Source organism: Cibotium barometz, chromosome 15 (genome assembly GCF_041138505.1).
Source record: "Cibotium barometz isolate CiBa-2024 chromosome 15, ASM4113850v1, whole genome shotgun sequence".
In the NCBI taxonomy this organism is placed as follows: domain Eukaryota; kingdom Viridiplantae; phylum Streptophyta; class Polypodiopsida; order Cyatheales; family Cibotiaceae; genus Cibotium; species Cibotium barometz.
This window is the reverse complement of record NC_141060.1, coordinates 45418731-45423881: the sequence shown is the minus strand read 5'-3', so window position 1 is coordinate 45423881 and position 5151 is coordinate 45418731. Positions and strand designations below refer to the sequence as shown.

Sequence of the window (5151 nt, the reverse complement as noted above, 5' to 3'; positions counted from 1 at the left end):
ATGTTCCAAGATGCATGACTTTTTGTGAAGGGTTGCGATGAATGCCAACGATACAAGAAACCCCAGCGAAAAGATCAGATGCCACTACATCCAATCAAAGTAAACCAACCATTTGAAAAGTGGGGTTTAGACTTTGTAGGTCCGATTAGCCCAGCGGCTTGCAACACACAATCTCGCTATATTATTGTGGCCACTGGCTATATGACCAAATGGGCTGAAGCGAAAGCAACACGTAAGCATTAGGGGAAGGTTAAGGTCTATTGGGGCCCTTTAAGATGCCATGTGATTAAAAGGTTATTAAGGAAAAGAGCCAATCGTGTGATGCCATGTATACAAAAATGTTGGGTGATTAAAGGTGGTCAAAAGATTCTCTAAAAGATGCCTTTTTGTACTTTTCATTTCCAAAAAGTAGGGGGGGGGAAGTTTTTGAAATTTCGGACGTCCATAACTTCTACATATGAGCTCAAAATTTGTCGGAGATTACAAATCCAGAATCTACTCGTCGAGCTCTTTCCATAGATATGTCACATGATATAGTTTTGCTCGCTCGATTTCAAATTCAATTTTGGTGGGAAACTTTGAAATTCAAACTTCTAGCCGTTGGAAGAACAAGAAGGTATCTAAAGTCAAAGAAACTTAACGATTTAACAAAAAGTCATTAAAATCATAATATGGCAGGTTAAAGGGCCCCTATAGACCTCAACCTTCCCCTAATGGCAGATGTGAGGACACCAGCCAAGTTTCTCTGTGAAAATATAATCACACGCTTCGGTTGTCCTTTTTGAACTTGTGAGCGACAATGGTACGTATTTTATAAATGACGTGATTAAGGAGCTCACAACAAATTTCATGATATCCCATCATAAATCTACTCCTTATCCGCAACAAGCGAATGGCCAAGCCGAGTACCAACAAGACTTTAATCTCTGTTTTGACAAAGACTGTTGAATCTCATCGCATGGATTGGGATCTAAAGCTTACGACAGCTCTATGGGCCTATCGTACTGCGTACAAAGTGGCTATTAACTGCACACCATTCAAAATGGTATATGGCCAAGAAGCAGTCATGCCGTGGGAATTTGTCATTCCTAGTCTTCGTGTTGCTACTCAAGAGGGTTGGGATGGTAATCCCTTAGTAGAGCGTCTGTATATCCTTGAGCGGCTAAACAAAGAAAGACAATTGGTTGTGTACAATGCCCTTGTGGAGAAGGATAGAAGGAAAAAATGGTTTGATCTTCGCCACCTGAAAGATAAGGATATGAAGGTTGGGGATTAAGTGCTTATGTATGGAGTGCATAACGAAAAGAAGAAGCTCAAATATGCTGGTAAAGGAACGTATAGAGTATGTGAAATTACCCCGCAAGGTACCATCCGAGTAGAGACTCTCAACGGAGTTGAAACTATTGGATTCCTCAATGGACGTAAATTCAAAAGATACTATGACCCCCTGAGCCAAGAGGAGTTACATGCAATCCATCTTAAGAAGATACAAGCAAGAATTGAAGCCAAAGAATGTCAACAGCGTGCTAGGCGCCAACGAGAAGCCAACTTGGGGATTACGCAAGCATTTTTCGAGGAGGCAGAGGAGGATTCACTGGAATCTGACCCGCCTCTAAGATACCCAATTGAGTTATAGAGTCCTTACGGGGAGGTGTCGTATAATGCATTATTGGATACAGGAGCTCAACACAATTTGCTATCATATGGCGTGTGGTGTCAACTTGGAAAACCACCTTTATCCAAGAGTGCTATCCAAGTTAAAGGTATCAACAAGAAGAAAACCCCTATCTCAGGAATTCTGAACACTCCGGTTGCCTATGACAAGGGGACCATAATTCAAAGCTTTTTGGTTATGCCTGCTGGTATCATGGAGGGGACTGTAAACTTAGGGCGCAAATGGATGTTAGCCACCAAGTGCAATATTGATTGGGCAAGGCAACCAGGCGAGTTACAACCCAAGAACCCGCTCTCAATCTGACCGCTCAAAATCCCGCACCTAAGTCATCAACTCTGGACAAAATGCTAGATAACGAAAAATCACAAAGTCAAGTGGCAAAACTATCTTTGATTGTTTGCCACCCCTCTAACGCTTCAACGCCAAGAGTGAAAACAAGCTGTGTGGTCTCCAAGGCTCCGCTTACTATGCCAAAAAGTACATACAAATGGGTCCCAAAAGCTTCGTTAACAGCTACCCCCTGCTCAATCTCGTTTAGACAAGAAGCCTCGTAGAAGGAATATAGCTACCCGCCCGAGAAAGGACAATGTAACATCACGATGGATTCCTAAAAAATTATTAGTAGCCCAAGGGTACTACGAAGGGAATGACCAGATTTGGGTCCCTAAGCATAAGTTGAATCCCTCTACATCACCTGTAAAACCTTGCAAACCAAATGTTGCCACCCCAACGATAATTCAAGACCGTGTGGTAAGGGAAAGGTAACAGAGTGCTCCACACCACTTCTTCCAGAGCTAGTTTGGATTCCCAAACGATATCGATCGATACCACCTAGCTCAGGAAGGGGGGAGCCACATGAAGCTTCTAGCTCCTCATGCCAGGCACACGTTGATATAGAAGTTTCTTCATGCTCTACACCTACTCTTGTCAACACCCAACAAGAGACCAATGAGTCTGTCTCCCCTTGTAAAAGTATCGTCGGAAACCATTTCCTCCATTCATCAATGGGAGCGTACACTACCATCTCTGCAATTTAATGTGGCCACAAGGGTCATAAAAAGCTATCTGCCCACATCACCACCTATGACCCGCTGGACAAATTGGTTCCAAGAGGCTGCAACATCATTGCAGAAAATATGATCTACCCAAGGAAAGGGGGAGCATGTACTCACGCTCGACATTCTATTGCTTCCTCCCTAACCTTCTCGCCTGACCATGTAATTGCCAAATTCAAGGGGATGTATATATATAGCTTCATACACAGAAAAAAAAAAGAAAAAAAAATAAAAAATAGTAAAAAGAGCAAGAACACATCTGTGTTTGTAGATATGGCAGATGCACGAGCATCACACACTTCATCCACTCCCACCTTTGGTGAGAGGTATCATGTGTACCTTTCTCAGATATTTCACATGTGCTATCCTGTAATTAAAACCGAATTGGATCATATAGATGTACTAGCTAGAGAGGAAAATGTTGAGGAATTAGAATGGCTAATACGCCTATTGACCATGACTGACCCCTACTCCGTAGAGGACATATCCCCGATAGCCCAAGACTTTCCTTTTCCACAAGATGACTATCCTCGCATGGTTACATTCTTGATGAGTTTATGTGGATGGGAAAACAAAAAAAGATATATCTGACGACGATGAATGGATGGATGAAACTCATGGCACTACCGAGGCTGACTTTATTTATTTGGATGATGCGGATAGAGGCTTAGCCTTAGGGCTAGAGCCAGGACTCTACAACATCCTCTTACCATATCCTCAGTAGTAGTGTGGTGACTGGTAGGTAGGTTAGTATTTTCAAGTTTTTTCTAGATTGGAGTCCTTAAACAAGTCTTTAATTTTTCACACTGATGTGCCTCTCGAGGTATAGTGCTTGTTAGTTGGTTGTACAGGTTAAAAAGTTTGGGGTGGGTTCGCTTTCAAGTCCTGAGATAACCGCAACATTCATACATAAATGTCTCATCAAATTGCGGGCTCATCGAATCAAGGAGATCTCCAAAATACAGGTGTAATTCTTCCATGCCCACTCTCTTTCGTTTTTACTGTTCAATTAATTGCATGAATTATAATGCTGCTAACCAAATAGAACTTGTAAAAACACTACTTAGTTTTTGAAGTTACCTGACGTGCTAGTGTGAATCATTAATGAGTTTAACCTTATTGGATATATTCTTGAGAATGCATGAAGTCTTTAGTTAACCTGGGAATATGGTTCTTAAGTCTAGGGTTATAACCATCTTAATGTTTAAACAACCTGGCTGTGTGTGTGTTGACCTCTAGGACATAGCTTTTACCCCTTTGTTGTCGAAAGGATGTAAGAACACATTATAGTTCAGGAGCGAAGATCAAAAAATAATAATAATAAATTTAAAAAAAAAGCCTACATTGAATGGCAATGCAAGTCTATTATGTGCTCTAATGCTGGCCTATCACCTTATTGACACTTGGTAGGCGAGGAGTATTCTACTCCAGACCGATGCCCTAGGTTGGTAGGGGGTAGCCTTGCCTAAGGTAAACTAATAGATTCCCGGAGAATGCCTTCTGTTAAACATGGTACCAGGATCGATGTTAGTTTTGCCTTAGGGAAGTCGCCATTTTGTGTAAAAATGTCACGTGCATAAAGAAATAAAGGCAAAAGGCTCCTGTAACTCTAATGTTTCTTGTGTCCCTAGGCTCGTGGTATTAACTTGTTCTTAGAGCGTAGACACATTGTGGTCATCTATTTATTTATTAAGCTTGGTTATTTTCCTCAACTTAGGCTAGTTATAAACCTTGATTAACCTTTGACACCTTGCTAACTCTTGATTTATTTTCAATAATTTTAAACTCCTGTTAATTTGCTACACTAGCTCATTCATGTGACCCCTTAAACGAAGTTCTCATAGCAACATCCATTGTGGTCTAACATGCTTGAATTTATTACACTTTATATCTTTTGAATTCTAGCATACTTTCACTCTACTTCCCTGTTTTTGTAGACGGTCTACCACAACAAACCCTATTGAGCTTGCCATACCATAGCTTCCGAGGACAGAATCTACATCAAGAAAGGGAGCATGTTAACCTATGACGGACATTGAGACGTACTATGTTTTACGTCGTATAATTAATTTAAGTATTTTGAGTCATGGACCGGGCTTGTCGGCACCACATGTAAGGGATAAGGGAATTGGGTGATCGCCGATGCGAGGCGCACCTTGAATATCAGCAAGATAAGGGTTACGATCGGCCGGCAATGTGTGGACGCCCATGTGTGAACGGCTAGGTTTCATATAAGCGTCAAATGGAACCCTAAAACTCTCATTCTCAATGTGTTGAATACAAAGTGTGCTCTTGCCTTATCTTCTCGGTCCCCTTCTCTGTGTATGTGTGTGTGTGTGTGTGTGAGAGAGAGAGAGAGAGAGCGATCGAGCACTGTGTGGCAGCACGGCGGTAGAGCGGCGATGGCGGCTCCTTCTTCAC

General features: G+C 41.8%; 1 pseudogene; it reads left to right on the top strand.

Annotated features, from left to right (window-relative positions):
- Window positions 1–1042: 1042 nt before the first annotated feature.
- Window positions 1043–1636, top strand: LOC147631363 (uncharacterized; annotated as a pseudogene).
- The last annotated feature ends 3515 nt before the right edge of the window (window positions 1637–5151 follow it).